Here is a 17,360-nt window from a genome sequence, read left to right on the forward strand (position 1 = left end):
TGATCAATATCATAAAATTCATAATTCAATTTTCTACAAATAAATCAAATAAAAAGACATGGCACAAATTTCTGGATCTTTTATTATTGTTCATTAAAAAAACTTTTTTTTTCTCTGATGAACCGATTATGTACCAGTGAATGTTTGTGTAACAGGAAAATACTATTAATTGCAATATTGATGCTTATCTAAAGCATATGATATACTGATTGTTACAAAACACAATGTTTATAATAATATTACCTATTTCGCAGTTCTTGCCGTTGTAACCTGGTTTGCAGACACACGTGTAACCATTCACTTCATTCTTACATGATGCTCCGTGTTTACAAGGGTTTGGTTTACATTCGTTGATATCTTATAAAAAGAGAATATTTGCCTTAGTAAATGTAATAATGATTATTTTTAAATACATAATTATAGATACCAGCTTAAAGAACTGTTAGTCAGACGATAGTTAAGCCTACAAAAGACTCATAAGTTACGATCGAGTATCACAAATTAAAAAGTCAAATATGGTTTAAAAGCATTGAAGAACCTCAATTCCAAATAATAATTCTATATGCAACTAAAGTAATATATTCTTAAGATGCATATTCATTATTTTTTTTCAAAAAATTACAAAGTTTTGTAAACAGTTGATTAAAAAATCATATAAATGATAACTCATGTCAACACCTAATTAGTGACTACTGGGCATTCCTCAAACCAATAGCAAGGTTTTCAAAAAGAAGCCATTTTATATATAGAATGGAAATTACAGACCCGTCTGTTCCCTACATGTATCAATTCAAAACAGCTGACTGAATTTATTTCATTGTGTGATAGACTGTCAAGATAACAGAAAAAATAGAATCATGCATAGTTTGCAATTAGGAAGATCAATATCATAAAAGTTGTAATCCAATTTTCTACAAATATATCAAATAGAAAAAAAAACCAATAATATGACATATTATTTTAGATCTTTTATTTTTCTCTCTATATTTTGGATTATGTGTTTCTCTCTAAATAACGGATTATGTACCAGTGATTTTGGTGTATTAGAAAATTCTATAAATTGGAAGATTGATAGATTATCGTTGACAATCACGAAGAGATTGCATTTTAAGCCTGAGTCGGTACAGCAAAAACAAGAAAAGCAATCAAGTTGAGATAACCAATGATAATATGTTTATCACTATTTTACCTATGACGACATTGGTAATTTCATAACAGCAAGCTTATGCGTCTTTAGTTTCTATAGATAATTTTCATATCATTCGCCTCCGCTCAGAAAGAAAATCACCAGTCAGCAAGATAAAAGGAAAATTTCGTATAATAGCGATATTGATGCTTATCTAATCCACATGATATACTGATTGTTAGAAAAGCCAATCTTGATAATGATATTACCTATTTCACAGTTCTTTCCTATGTAACCTGGTCGGCAGACACACGTGTAACTATTCACTTCATTGATACATGATGCTCCGTGTTTACAAGGATTTGGTTTACATTCGTTGATATCTGTTATCAAAAGAGAATATTTGTCTTAGTAAATGTTATAATGATTATTTAGATAATAGATAATCATAGTTACTAGCTTAACATATTGTAAGTCAGACGATAGTTCCGCCTACAAAAGACTCATGAGTGACGATCGAGTAACACAAATTAAAAGGTCAAATGTTGTTTAAAATAAAATTCAGAATGGAAATGGGGAATGTGCCAAAGAGACAACAACCCGACCATAGAGCAGACAACAGCAGAAGGTCACCAACAGGTCTTCAATGCAACGTGAAATTCCCGCACCTGGAGGCGTCCTTCAGCTAGCCCCTAAACAAATATATACGAGTTGAGTGATAATGAACGCCATACTAACCTCCAAATTGTACACAAGAAACTAAAAGTTAAAATAGTACAAGACTAACAAAGGCCAGAGGCTCCTGACTTGGGACATGCGCAAAAATGCGGCGGGGATAAACATGTTTGTGAAATCTCAACCCTCCCCCTATACAAGACAGAAAAGTAAACGCATAAAAATACGCACATTAAAATTCAGTTCAAGATAAGTCCGAGTCTGATGTCAGAAGATTTGACCAAACAAAATAAACAAAATGACAAATTCAATAATACATAAATAACATCAGACTGCTAGCAGTTGACTTACTTGCAAGCTCCAGACTTCAATTAAAATGATTGAAAAATATATGTCTTCATCATATGAATATCAGGCACAATCCTCCCCGTGAGGGATTTGGTATCATACCATCATAATATATATAAGTATACATAACCCGTGTCATGCCGACAACTGGTTTTTAAATAAATGTGTTTAGTTCCGATGCAAAGACCCTATAGATGAATCAATAGTAACGCCGAAATATGCAATCTTGAATGACCTGACAACAGTATCGTAACTATATCCCTTCTTAATAAGTCTATTTAAAGTTTTGTATTATTATGGATTATGTGTTTTTCTCTATATATAACGGATTGTGTACCAGTTTCATAACAACAGGCTTGTGCGTCCTTAGCTTCTAGAGACAATTTTCAAATCATTCGCCTCCGCTCAGAAAGAAAATTACCATTCAGCAAGATAAAAGGAAAATTTTATATAATAGCGACAATGTTGCTTATCTAATGCACATGATATTCAGATTGTTAGAAAAGCCAATCTTGATAATGACATTACCTATTTCACAGTTCTTTCCTGTGTAACCTGGTTGGCAGACACACGTGTGACCATTCAATTTATCTATACACAATGCTCCATTTTGACAAGGGTTTAGTTTACATTCGTTGATATCTGTAATGAAACGAGAATATTTGTCTTATTAAAAGTAAAAATTATTATTTTGATAATAGATAATTATATATACCGGCTTAAAATATTGTAAGTCAGACGATCATTTCGCCTACAAAAGACTCATTAGTGACGATCGAGTAAAACAAATTAAAAGGTCAATTTTATTTTAACGCATTGAGAACATACAATACCAAACAGTTTTGCTAAATGCAACAAATATAATCTATTCCTGAGATAAAAATTCATTGGTATTTTTTTTAAATGTCAAAGTTTTATAAACAATTGATTTATTATGAAGACCATATAAATTATTAATGTAATTAAGCCATTTTTGTGTTATAGAAAATATTATTAATTGCCTGACTCTTGCTTATCTGAATCACATAATATACCGATTGTTGGAAAATCTAATCTTGATAATAATATTACCTATTTCACAGTTCTTTCCTTGGTAACCTAGTTGGCAGACACACGTGTAACTATTCACTTCATTTATACACAATGCTCCATGTTGACAAGGATTTGGTTTACATTCGTTGATATCTGTAATGGAAAGAGAATATATGTCTTAGTAAATGTATTAAAGGGGCACTAGCTACAAGATATATAAAAAAATCTAATATATTATTTGTTTTACTCAATCATTAAGGAAATGCAAATAGCAAAATAATAATTAGCTTTTTGCAGTCAGTATGGTTCAATTTTGTCAAAATAAGCTAAAACAAACAATGATTATGAATTATCCACTTGCAATGAATAATTCGACCTCATTGAATCCGTATTCATGTGAACTTTAATTTAACCCCTTACCATGAGATGGATAACACTTTAATTGCATGTGTTAAGTTATTTGACGTAAAAGAATGCAACATTGAAAGTGAAACAAAGAAAAGTCATTTGGTTGACGGATTCGATCCACAAACAACCCTTTTTATACAGGTAAAAACATTTATTTTTCATCTATAATATAAAATTGAATGGACCTAGAAGAATCTAACAGCACGAGTTTGCATAATCTAATTATATCTATATTCATGTTTACATCGCTATATGTATATGGTCATTGGTGACTTTAGAGGTCAACTCGCTAATTAGTTAGATGGCGTCTAGACTAAAATACACATGAAACGAAGCTACGTATGTCATGCCCGTGACCTGCTAAATCTTTATTTTAGACTTTTAATAGTTTGGATAAATGTTTAACATTGTTATCAATCAAATATGAAAAGGAGTAGGTCTGGTAAGGACCGATTTTGGCCTCCAATTTCAAGTTCATCTGACGAAAGATTTAAGACTTTTTTTAAACATTTAAGTGTCTATTACAGTTGATTCAATTAGTTTATGTGAAAGATTCTAACTGATTTACTGATAAAAAAAAAGCTCCAAATCTAGCTTAAATTTGAAAAATCTATCAAATATGCCAACAAATGTCACTTTTCAGATGGTTTTTGTCAAAAATAAAAGTAGCCGTATCCATGTTCATCCTCGCCCTTTATATATGTCATGTTTTATCATCAAATACAACTTATAATTCAATATTAAAAATGAACACAAATGCGGCCACTTTCATTTAAGACGGAAACCGTATAAAAGTTAACTAAAATGCTGAAATTGTTAAATTTCAGTAATTTAGCACGAGTTAATGATGCTAGTACCCGATATATGGGCATTGTATTCTAAAAAACAGCTCATATTTATGTAGCAGAATCATTCTACTTTTCAAAAATAACTCAAAATTTACATTTTAATAATGGGGCCAAAAAGGGTCTCACTGAACCTACTCCTTTGATTTAAATCGTTAAACATGAATTTGGACAAATAGTGCCCCTTTAATGTTTTTGAAAATAAATAATTATAGATACAAGCGACGATCGTTTCGCCTAAAAGAAAGACGACCGAATTTTTTAATCATTATGGTTCGTTAAAAAACTAGTTTTTTTTCTCTGAATAACGGATTATGTGCCAGTCATTTTTCTGTTATAGAAAATACTATTAATTCCAAGATTGTTGCTTATCTTAGGTACATGATATACCAATTGTTAGAAAAGCCAATCTTGATATTAATATTACCTATTTCACAGTTCTTCCCTTCGTAACCCGGTTTGCAGACACACGTGTAACCATTCACTTCATTCATACATGATGCTCCGTGTTTACAAGGGTTTGGTTTACATTCGTTGATATCTGTAATGAAAAGAGAATATTTGTCTTAGTAAATGTCTGATGTTTTTCATGATAAATAATAATAGATATCAGCTTAAAAAATTGTAAGTCAGACGTTTGTTTCGTCTAAAAAAAAGACTGATAATTGACAACCGAATTTTTAATTCATTATGGTTCGTTAAAAAACTTATTTTTTCTCTGAATGACGGATTATGTGCCAGTCAATTTTCTGTCATAGATTCATACTATTAATTGCAAGATTATTGCTTATCAAAGACACATGATATACCAATTGTTAGAAAAGTCAATCTTGATAATGATATTACCTATTTCACAGTTCTTTCCTTCGTAACCCGGTTTGCAGACACACGTGTAACGATTCACTTTATTCATACATAATGCTCCGTGTTTACAAGGGTTTGGTTTACATTCGTTGATATCTGTAATGAATTATCAATGATTTTGCTAATAAATAATTATATATAACAGCTTATAAAATTGTAAGCCAAACGATCGTTTCGCTTAAATAAAGACTGATGATTGACGACCGAATTTTTTATTCATTATGGTTCGTTAAAAAACTTTTTTTTTTTCTCTGAATAACAGATTATCTACCAGTGATTTTTCTGTTATAGAAACATACTATTAATTGCAAGATTGTTGATTATCAAATGCACATGATATACCGATTGTTGGAAAAGTCAATCTTGATAATGATATTACCTATTTCACAGTTCTTTCCTTCGTAACCCGGTTTGCAGACACACTTGTAACTATTCACTTCATTCATACATGATGCTCCGTGTTTACAAGGGTTTGGTTTACATTCGTTGATATCTGTAATGAAAAGAGAATATTTGTCTAAGTAAATGTATGATATCAGCTTAAAAAATTGTAAGTCAAACGTTTGTTTCGTCAAAAAAAAAGACTGATAATTGACAACCGAACTTTTTATTCATTATGCTTCGTTAAAAAACTTTTTTCTCTGAATGACGGATTATGTGCCAGTCATTTTTCTGTCATAGATTCATACTATCAATTGCAAGATTATTGCTTATCTAAGACACATGATATACCAATTGTTAGAAAAGTCAATCTTGATAATGATATTACCTATTTCACAGTTCTTTCCTTCGTAACCCGGTTTGCAGACACACTTGTAACCATTTACTTCATTCATACATAATGCTCCGTGTTTACAAGGGTTTGGTTTACATTCGTTGATATCTTTAATGAATTATTAATGATTTTCATAATAAATAATTATAGATACCAGCTTATAAAATTGTAAGCCAAACGATCGTTTCGCCTAAATAAAGACTGCTCTTGAATTTTTACTAGATAACATTTTTGTTCGCTTTGGAGATTCCGTATATCGTCAGGTTATCGGAATTCCAATGGGGACTAACTGTGCACCACTTATTGCAGACCTGTTTTTGTATTGCTATGAGTAACAATTTATGACAAAAATCAGCAAAAACCCATCGAAACAACATCTGATACACAAATTTAATAATACTTTTAGATATTTGGATGATATTTTAGCTCTCAATTATGACAACTTCAGTATGTATACTAAAGAAATTAACCCTGTTGAACTTACTTTAAATAAAGCTAATACTAACAATGACCACTGCCCTTTCCTCGATCTTGATATATAAATCATTAACGGAAAGCTTAATACTAAAATTGATGATAAAAGAGATGATTTCTCATTTCCTATCGTTAATTATCCATTTTTAGATGGTGAGGTTCCCATGTCACCATCTTACTGTGCCATCTCAACTTGTACGATTCGCTGGCGTATGTAACGATGTTTTAGATTTTAACGAGAGAAATTTATGAATTACTGAAAAATTATTACACCAGGGTTTTCGATATCACAAACTAGTCAAAACTTTTACTAAATTTTATCATTGGTATAAGGACATCATTCGTCAATATAGCTCAACATGCAGACTTCTTATACGTTCAGGTATTTCACATCCAATATTTTATAGAAATATTCTTTATAAAGCACAAAAATGTCAGTATTCACCACAGAAGCTAACAAAACCTTTAAATAGACTTATTAAGAAGGGATATAGTTACGATACTGTTGTCAGGTCATTAAAGATTGGATATTTTGGCGTTAATATTGATTAACTTATAGGGTCTTTGCATCGGAACTAAACACATTTATTATTAATAAACCAGTTGTTGGCATGAAACGGGTTATGTTCTTCTCATATTTGTTATGATGGTATGATACTAAACCCATCAGGTGGAGGATTGTGCTGATATTTATATGATGAAGACATAATTTTTCAATCAGTTTAATTGAAGTCCGGATCTGGCATGTCAGTTAACTGCTAGTAGTCTGATGTTATTTATGTATTATTGTCATTTTGTTTATTTTCTTTGGTTGCATCTTCTGACATCAGACTCGGACTTGAACTCAATTTTAATGTGCTTATTGTTATGCATTTACTTTTCTGCATCGGCTAGAGGTATAGGGGGAGGGTTGAGATCTCACAAAAATGTTTAACCCCACCGCATTTTTGCGCCTCTCCCAAATCAGGAGCCTCTGGCCTTTGTTAGTCTTGTATTAATTTAACTTTTAGTTTCTTGTGTACAATTTGGAGTTTAGTATGGGGTTCATTATCACTGAACCAGTAGTTCTTTCTTAAGGGGCCAGCTGAAGGACGCCTCCGGGTGCGAGAATTTCTCGTTGCATTGAAGACCTGTTGGTCACCTTCTGCTGTTGTCTGCTCTATGGTTGGGATGTTGTCTCTTCGGCACATTCCTCATTTCCATTCTCAATTTTACTGATGAGTGACGACCGAATTTTTTATTCATTATGGTTCGTTAAAAAACTTTATTTTTTCTCTAAATAACGGATTATGTACCAGTGATTTTTCTGTTATAGATTCATACTATTAATTGCAAGATTATTGCTTATCTAAGACACATGATATACCAATTGTTAGAAAAGTCAATCTTGATAATGATATTACCTATTTCACAGTTCTTTCCTTCGTAACCCGGTTTGCAGACACACGTGTAACGATTCACTTTATTCATACATAATGCTCCGTGTTTACAAGGGTTTGGTTTACATTCGTTGATATCTGTAATGAAAAGAGAATATTTGTCTAAGTTAATGTATTAATGTTTTTCATGATAAATAATTATAGATAACAGCTTAAAAAATTGTAAGGCAGACGTTTGTTTTGTCAAAAAAAAAAGACTGATAATTGACAACCGAATTTGTTATTCATTAAGCTTCGTTAAAAAACTTATTTTTTCTCTGAATGACGGATTATGTGCCAGTCAATTTTCTGTCATAGATTCATACTATTAATTGCAAGATTATTGCTTATCTAAGACACATGATATGCCAATTGTTAGAAAAGTCAATTTTGATAATGATATTACCTATTTCACAGTTCTTTCCTTCGTAACCCGGTTTGCAGACACACGTGTAACGATTCACTTTATTCATACATAATGCTCCGTGTTTACAAGGTTCATACTATTAATTGCAAGATTATTGCTTATCTAAGACACATGATATACCAATTGTTAGAAAAGTCAATCTTGATAATGATATTACCTATTTCACAGTTCTTTCCTTCGTAACCCGGTTTGCAGACACACGTGTAACGATTCACTTTATTCATACATAATGCTCCGTGTTTACAAGGGTTTGGTTTACATTCGTTGATATCTGTAATGAATTATCAATGATTTTCATAATAAATAATTATAGATACCAGCTTATAAAATTGTAAGCCAAACGATCGTTTCGCCTAAATAAAGACTGATGAGTGACGACCGAATTTTTTATTCATTATGGTTCGTTAAAAAAAGTTTTTTTTCTGAATAAAGGATCATGTTCCAGTCATTTTTCTGTTATAGAAACATACTATTAATTGAAAGATTGTTGCTTATGTAATGCACATGATAAACCGATTGTTGGAAAGGCGATAGTGATAATGATATTACCTATTTCACAATTCTTCCCTTCGTAACCTGGTTTGCAGACACACTTGTAACTATTCACTTCATTTATACATGATGCTCCGTGTTTACAAGGGTTTGGTTTACATTCGTTGATATCTGTAATGAAAAGAGAATATTTGTCTAAGTAAATGTATTGATGTTTTTCATGATAAATAATTATATGTAACAGCTTAAAAAAGTTGTAAGTCAGACGTTTGTTTCGTCAAAAAAAAAACGACTGATAATTGACAACCGAATTTTTTATTCATTATGGTTCGTTAAAAAACGTTTTTTTTCTTTGAATGACGGATTATGTGCCAGTCAATTTTCTGTCATAGATTCATACTACTAATTGCAAGATTATTGCTTATCTAAGACACATGATATACCAATTGTTAGAAAAGTCAATCTTGATAATGATATTACCTATTTCACAGTTCTTTCCTTCGTAACCTGGTTTGCAGACACAGGTGTAACTATTCACTTTATTCATACATAATGCTCCGTGTTTACAAGGTTCATACTATTAATTGCAAGATTATTGCTTATCTAAGACACATGATATACCAATTGTTAGAAAAGTCAATTTTGATAATGATATTACCTATTTCACAGTTCTTTCCTTCGTAACCCGGTTTGCAGACACACGTGTAACGATTCACTTTATTCATACATAATGCTCCGTGTTTACAAGGGTTTGGTTCACATTCGTTGATATCTGTAATGAATTATCAATGATTTTCATAATAAATAATTATATATACCAGCTTATGAAATTGTAAGCCAAACGATCGTTTCGCCTAAATAAAGACTGATGAGTGACGACCGAATTTTTTATTCATTATGGTTTGTTAAAAAACTTTATTTTCTGAATAACGGATTATGTGCCAGTCAATTTTCTGTTATAGAAATATACTATTAATTGAAAGATTGTTGCTTATCTAATGCACATGATAAACCGATTGTTGGAAAGGCAATAGTGATAATGATATTACCCTTTTCACAGTTCTTCCCTTCGTAACCTGGTTTGCAGACACACTTGTAATTATTCACTTCATTTATACATGATGCTCCGTGTTTACAAGGGTTTGGTTTACATTCGTTGATATCTGTAATGAAAAGAGAATATTTGTCTTAGTAAATGTATAGATGTTTTTCATGACAAATAATAATAGATATCAGCTTAAAAAATTGTACGTCAGACGTTTGTTTCGTCAAAAAAAGGACTGATAATTGACAACCGAATTTTTTATTCATTATGGTTCGTTAAAAAACTTTTTTTCTCTGAATGACGGATTATGTGCCAGTCATTTTTCTGTTATAGATTCATACTATCAATTGCAAGATTATTGCTCATCTAAGACACATGATACACCAATTGTTAGAAAAGTCAATCTTGATAATGATATTACCTATTTCACAGTTCTTCCCTTCGTAACCTGGTTTGCAGACACACTTGTAATTATTCACTTCATTTATACATGATGCTTCGTGTTTACAAGGGTTTGGTTTACATTCGTTGATATCTGTAATGAAAAGAGAATATTTGTCTTAGTAAATGTCTTGATGGTTTTCATGATAAATAATAATAGATATCAGCTTAAAAAATTGTAAGTCAGACGTACGTTTCGTCTAAAAAAAAAAGACTGATAATTGACAACCGAATTTTTTATTCATTATGGTTCGATAAAAAAAGTTTTTTTCTCTGAATGACGGATTATGTGCCAGTCGATTTTCTGTCATAGATTCATACTATCAATTGCAAGATTATTGCTCATCTAAGACACATGATACACCAATTGTTAGAAAAGTCAATCTTGATAATGATATTACCTATTTCACAGTTCTTCTCTTCGTAACTTGTTTTTTTTTCTCTGAATAACGGATTATGTACCAGTATTTTTTCTGTTATAGAAAATACTATTGATTGCCAGATTGTTGATTATCAAATGCACATGATATACCGATTGTTGGAAAAGCCAATCTTGATAATGATATTACCTATTTCACAGTTCTTTCCTTCGTAACCCGGTTTGCAGACACACTTGTAACTATTCACTTCATTCATACATGATGCTCCGTGTTTACAAGGATTTGGTTTACATTCGTTGATATCTGTAATGAAAAGAGAATATTTGTCTAAGTAAATGTATTGATGTTTTTCATGATAAATAATTATAGATATCAGCTTAAAAAAAATGTAAGTAAGACGTACGTTTCGTAAAAAAAAAAGACTGATAATTGACAACCGAATTTTTTATTCATTATGGTTCGTTAAAAAACTTTTTTTTCTGAATAACGGATTATGTGCCAGTCAATTTTCTGTCATAGATTCATATTATTAATTGCAAGATTATTGCTTATCTAAGACACATGATATACCAATTGTTAGAAAAGTCAATTTTGATAATGATATTACCTATTTCACAGTTCTTTCCTTCGTAACCCGGTTTGCAGACACACGTGTAACGATTCACTTGATTCATACATAATGCTCCGTGTTTACAAGGGTTTGGTTCACATTCGTTGATATCTGTAATGAATTATCAATGATTTTCATAATAAATAATTATATATACCAGCTTATGAAATTGTAAGCCAAACGATTGTTTCGCCTAAATAAAGACTGATGAGTGACGACCGAATTTTTTATTCATCATGGTTCGTTAAAAAACTTTATTTTCTGAATAACGGATTATGTGCCAGTCAATTTTCTGTTATAGAAATATACTATTAATTGAAAGATTGTTGCTTATCTAATGCACATGATCAACCGATTGTTGGAAAGGCAATAGTGATAATGATATTACCTTTTTCACAGTTCTTTCCTTCGTAACCTGGTTTGCAGACACACTTGTAATTATTCACTTCATTTATACATGATGCTCCGTGTTTACAAGGGTTTGGTTTACATTCGTTGATATCTGTAATGAAAAGAGAATATTTGTCTTAGTAAATGTATAGATGTTTTTTATGACAAATAATAATAGATATCAGCTTAAAAAATTGTACGTCAGACGTTTGTTTCGTCAAAAAAAGGACTGATAATTGACAACCGAATTTTTTATTCATTATGGTTTGTTAAAAAACTTTTTTTCTCTGAATGACGGATTATGTGCCAGTCATTTTTCTGTTATAGAAACATACTATTAATTGAAAGATTGTTGCTTATCTAATGCACATGATAAACCGATTGTTGGAAAGGCGATAGTGATAATGATATTACCTATTTCACAGTTCTTCCCTTCGTAACCTGGTTTGCAGACACACTTGTAATTATTCACTTCATTTATACATGATGCTCCGTGTTTACAAGGGTTTGGTTTACATTCGTTGATATCTGTAATGAAAAGAGAATTTTTGTCTTAGTAAATGTCTTGATGGTTTTCATGATAAATAATAATAGATATCAGCTTAAAAAATTGTAAGTCAGACGTTTGTTTCGTCAAAAAAAAAAGACTGATAATTGACAACCGAATTTTTAATTCATTATGGTTCGTTAAAAAACTTTTTTTCTCTGAATGACGGATTATGTGCCAGTCAATTTTCTGTTATAGAAAATACTATTAATTGCAAGATTATTGCTTATCTAAGACACATGATCTACCAATTGTTAGAAAAGTCAATCTTGATAATGATATTACCTATTTCACAGTTCTTTCCTTCGTAACCCGGTTTGCAGACACACGTGTAACGATTCACTTTATTCATACATAATGCTCCGTGTTTACAAGGGTTTGGTTTACATTCGTTGATATCTGTAATGAATTATCAATGGTTTTCATAATAAATAATTATATATACCAGCTTATAAAATTGTAAGCCAAACGATCGTTTCGCCTAAATAAAGACTGATGAGTGACGACCGAATTTTTTATTCATTGTGGTTCGTTAAAAAACTTTATTGTTTGCTCCTAATAACGGATTATGTGCCAGTCATTTTTTTGTTATAGAAACATACTTTTTATTGGCAATCTTGATATTGACATTACCTATTTCACAGTTTTTTCCTTCGTAACCTGGTATGCAGACACACGTATAACCATTCACTTCATTCATACATGATGCTCCGTATTTACAAGGGTTTGGTTTACATTCGTTGATATCTGTAATGAATTATTAATGATTTTCATAATACATAATTATAGACATTAGATTATAAAAATTGTAAGCCAGACGATCGTTTCGCATAAAAAAACTAGAGGTTATAAAGAGCCTGTGTCGCTCACCTTGGTCTACGTGAATATTAAACAAAGGAAGCAGATGCATTCATGACAAAATTGTGTTTTGGTGATGGTGATGGTGATGTGTTTGTACATCTTACTTTACTGAACATTCTTGCTGCTTACAATTATCTCTATCTATAATGAACTTGGCCCAGTAGTCTCAGTGGAAAATGTTAGTTAAAATTTACAATTTTTATGAAAATTGTTAAAAAATTACTATTAAGGACAATAACTCCTTAGGGGTCAATTGACCATTTCTGTCATGTTGACTTATTTGTAAATCTTACTTTGCTTAACATTATTGATGTTTACAGTTCATCTCTATTTATAATAATATTCAAGATAATAACCAAAAACAACAAAATTTCCTTAAAATTACCAATTCAGGGGCAGCAACCGAACAACCGGTTGTCAGATATATCTGAAAATTTCATGGCAGATAGATCTTGACCTGATAAACAATTTTACCCCCGTCAGAATTGCTGTTAAGGCTGCGGTTTCAGAGTTATAAGCCAAAATTTACATTTCACCATATGTTCTATTTTAGCCATGGCATCATCTTGGTTGGTTGGTCGGGTCACCGGACACAATTTTTAAACTAAATACCCCAATGATAATTGTGGCCATGTTTGGTTTAATTTGGTCTAGTAGTTTCCGAGGATAAGACTTTTGTAAAAGGTGACTAAGATTTACGAAAAATGGTTAAAAATTGACTATAAAGGGCAATAACTCCTAAAGGGGTCAACAGACCATTTTGGTCCTGTTGACTTATTTGTAGATCTGACTTTACTGAACATTTATGCTGTGTACAGTTTATCTCTATCTATGATAATATTCAAGATAATAACCAAAAACAGCAAAATTTCCTTAAAATTACCAATTGAGGGGCAGCAACCTATCAACAAGTTGTCCGATTCATCTCAAAATTTAAAGGCAGTGACCTGATTAACAATTTTACGCTGTAAGATTTGCTCTCTGGTTTTTGAGTTATAAGCCAAAAACTGCATTTTACCCCTATGTTCTATTTTTAGCCATGGCGGCCATCTTGGTTGGTTGGCAGGGTCACCGGACACAATTTTTAAATTAAATACCCTAACAATGATTTCGGCCATGTTTGGTTAAAATTGGCGCAGCAGTTTCAGAGAAGAAGATTTTTGTAAAAATTAACGACGACGGACGACGACGGACGACGAACGACGGACGACGACGGACGACGACGGACGACGAACGACGGACGACAGACGATCACGGACGCCGGACGCCAAGTGATGAGAAAAGCTCACTGCGAAGGGCCAGGTGAGCTAAAATGACTGATGAGTGACGATCGAATTTGTAAATCATTATGGTTCGTTAAAAAACTTGTTTTTTTTCTCTGAATAACGGATTATGTGCCAGCGATTTTTCTGTTTTAGAAAATACTATTAATTGCAAGATTGTTGATTATCAAATGCACATGATAAACCGATTGTTGGAAAAGCCAATCTTGATAATAATATTACCTATTTCACAGTTCTTTCCTTCGTAACCCGGTTTACAGACACACTTGTAACTATTCACTTCATTCATACATGATGCCCCGTGTTTACAAGGGTTTGGTTTACATTCGTTGATATCTGTAATTAAAAGAGAAGATTTGTCTTAGTAAATGTATTGATGTTTTTCATAATAAATAATTATAAATATCAGCTTAAAAAAATTGTAAGTCAGACGTTTGTTTCGTCTAAAAAAAAAGACTGAGAATTGAAAACCGAATTTTTTATTCATTATGGTTCGTTAAAAAACTTTTTTTTCTCTGAATAACGGATTATGTGCCAGTCAATTTTCTGTCATAGATTCATACTATTAAGTGCAAGATTATTGCTTATCTAAGACACATGATCTACCAATTGTTAGAAAGTCAATCTTGATAATAATATTACCTATTTCACAGTTCTTTCCTTCGTAACCCGGTTTGCAGACACACTTGTAACCATTTACTTCATTCATACATGATGCTCCGTGTTTACAAGGGTTTGGTTTACATTCGTTGATATCTGTAATGAATTATTAATGATTTTCATGATAAATAATTATAGATACCAGCTTATAAAATTGTTAGTCAAACGATCGTTTCGCCTAAATAAAGACTGCTTTTTACTAGATAACATTTTTGTTCGCTCTGGAGATTCCGTATATCGTCAGGTTATCGGAATTCAAATGGGAACTAACTGTGCACCACTTATTGCAGACCTGTTTTTGTATTGATATGAGTTACAATTGATGACAAAAATCAGCAAAGACCCATCAAAACAACATCTGATACACAAATTTAATAATACTTTTAGATATTTGGATGATATTTTAGCTCTCCATTATGACGACTTCAGTATGTATACTAAAGAAATTAATCCTGTTGAACTTACTTCAAATAAAGCTAATACTAACAATGACCATTGCCCTTTCCTCGATCTTGATATATATATCATTAACATAAAGCTTAATACTAAAATTGATGATAAAAGAGATGATTTCTCATTTCCTATCGTTAATTATCCATTTTTAGATGGTGACGTTCCCTTGTCACCATCTTACGGTGTTTATATATCTCAACTTGTACGATTCGCTCGTGTATGTAACAATGTTTTAGATTTTAACGAGAGAAATTTATGAACTACTGAAAAAATATTACACCAGTGTTTTCGATATCACAAACTAGTCAAAACTTTTACTAAATTTTATCATTGGTATAAGGACATCGTTCGTAAATATAGCTCAACATGCAGACTTCTTATACGTTCAGGTATTTCACATCCAATATTTTATGGAAATATTCTTTATAAAGCACAAAAATGTCAGTATTCACCACAGAAGCTAACAAAACCTTTAAATAGACTTATTAAGAAGGAAAATAGTTACGATACTGTTGTCAGGTCATTAAAGATTGCATATTTTGGCGTAAATATTGATTCACTTATAGGGTTTTTGCATCGGAACTAAACACATTTATTATTAATAAACCAGTTGTTGGCATGACACGCGTTATGTTCTTCTCATAACTGTTATGATGGTATGATACTAAACCAATCAGGGAAAGATTGTGCCTGATATTCATATGATGAAGACATAATTTTTCAATCAGTTTAATTGAAGTCCGGAGCTAGCATGTCAGTTAACTGCTAGTAGTCTGATGTTATTTATGTATTATTGTCATTTTGTTTATTTTCTTTGGTTACATATTCTGACATCTGACTCGGACTTCTCTCGAACTTAATTTTAATGTGCTTATTGTTATGCGTTTACTTTTCTGCATTGGCTAGAGGTATAGGGGGAGGGTTGAGATCTCACAAACATGTTTAACCCCGCCGCATTTTTGCACCTGTCCCAAGTCATGAGCCTCTGGCCTTTGTTAGTATTATTTTAACTTTCAGTTTCTTGTGTACAATTTGGAGTTTAGTATGGGGTTCATTATCACTGAACCAGTATTTATTTGTTTAGGGCCAGCTGAAGGACGCCTCCGGGTGTGAGAATTTCTCGTTGCATTGAAGACCTGTTGGCGACCTTCTGCTGTTGTCTGCTCTATGGTCGGGTTGTTGTCTCTTTGGCACATTCCTCCTTTCCATTCTCATTTTTACTGATGAGTGACGACCGAATTTTTTATTCATTATGGTTCGTTAAAAAACTTTATTTTTTTCTCTAAATAACGGATGATGTACCAGTGATTTTTCTGTTATAGAAAATACTATTAATTGCAAGATTGTTGATTATCAAATGCACATGATATACCAATTGTTGGAAAAGCCAATCTTGATAATAATATTACCTATTTCACAGTTCTTTCCTTCGTAACCCGGTTTACAGACACACTTGTAACTATTCACTTCATTCATACATGATGCTCCGTGTTTACAAGGGTTTGGTTTACATTCGTTGATATCTGTAATGAAAAGAGAATATTTGTCTAAGTAAATGTATTGATGTTTTTAATGATAAATAATTATATGTAACAGCTTAAAAAATTGTAAGTCAGACGTACGTTTCGTCAAAAAAAAAAGACTGATAATTGACAACCGAATTTTTTATTCATTATGGTTCGTTAAAAAACTTTTTTTTCTGAATAACGGATTATGTGCCAGTCAATTTTCTGTCATAGATTCATACTATTAATTGCAAGATTATTGCTTATCTAAGACACATGATATACCAATTGTTAGAAAAGT

At 31.6% G+C, this 17,360-nt stretch overlaps 1 long non-coding RNA gene across 1 annotated transcript; it reads right to left on the reverse strand.

Annotated features, from left to right (window-relative positions):
* Positions 1-1,402: 1,402 nt before the first annotated feature.
* On the reverse strand, positions 1,403-3,308 carry LOC143049826 (uncharacterized). Its single transcript, XR_012970329.1, has 3 exons — positions 3,221-3,308; positions 2,678-2,791; positions 1,403-1,509 (listed from the first exon to the last, which is right to left on the reverse strand). It is a non-coding gene; the product is annotated as an uncharacterized LOC143049826 (long non-coding RNA).
* Between the last annotated feature and the right edge of the window lie 14,052 nt (positions 3,309-17,360).

The sequence above is a fragment of the Mytilus galloprovincialis genome, chromosome 10 (assembly GCF_965363235.1).
Source record: "Mytilus galloprovincialis chromosome 10, xbMytGall1.hap1.1, whole genome shotgun sequence".
Classification (NCBI taxonomy): domain Eukaryota; kingdom Metazoa; phylum Mollusca; class Bivalvia; order Mytilida; family Mytilidae; genus Mytilus; species Mytilus galloprovincialis.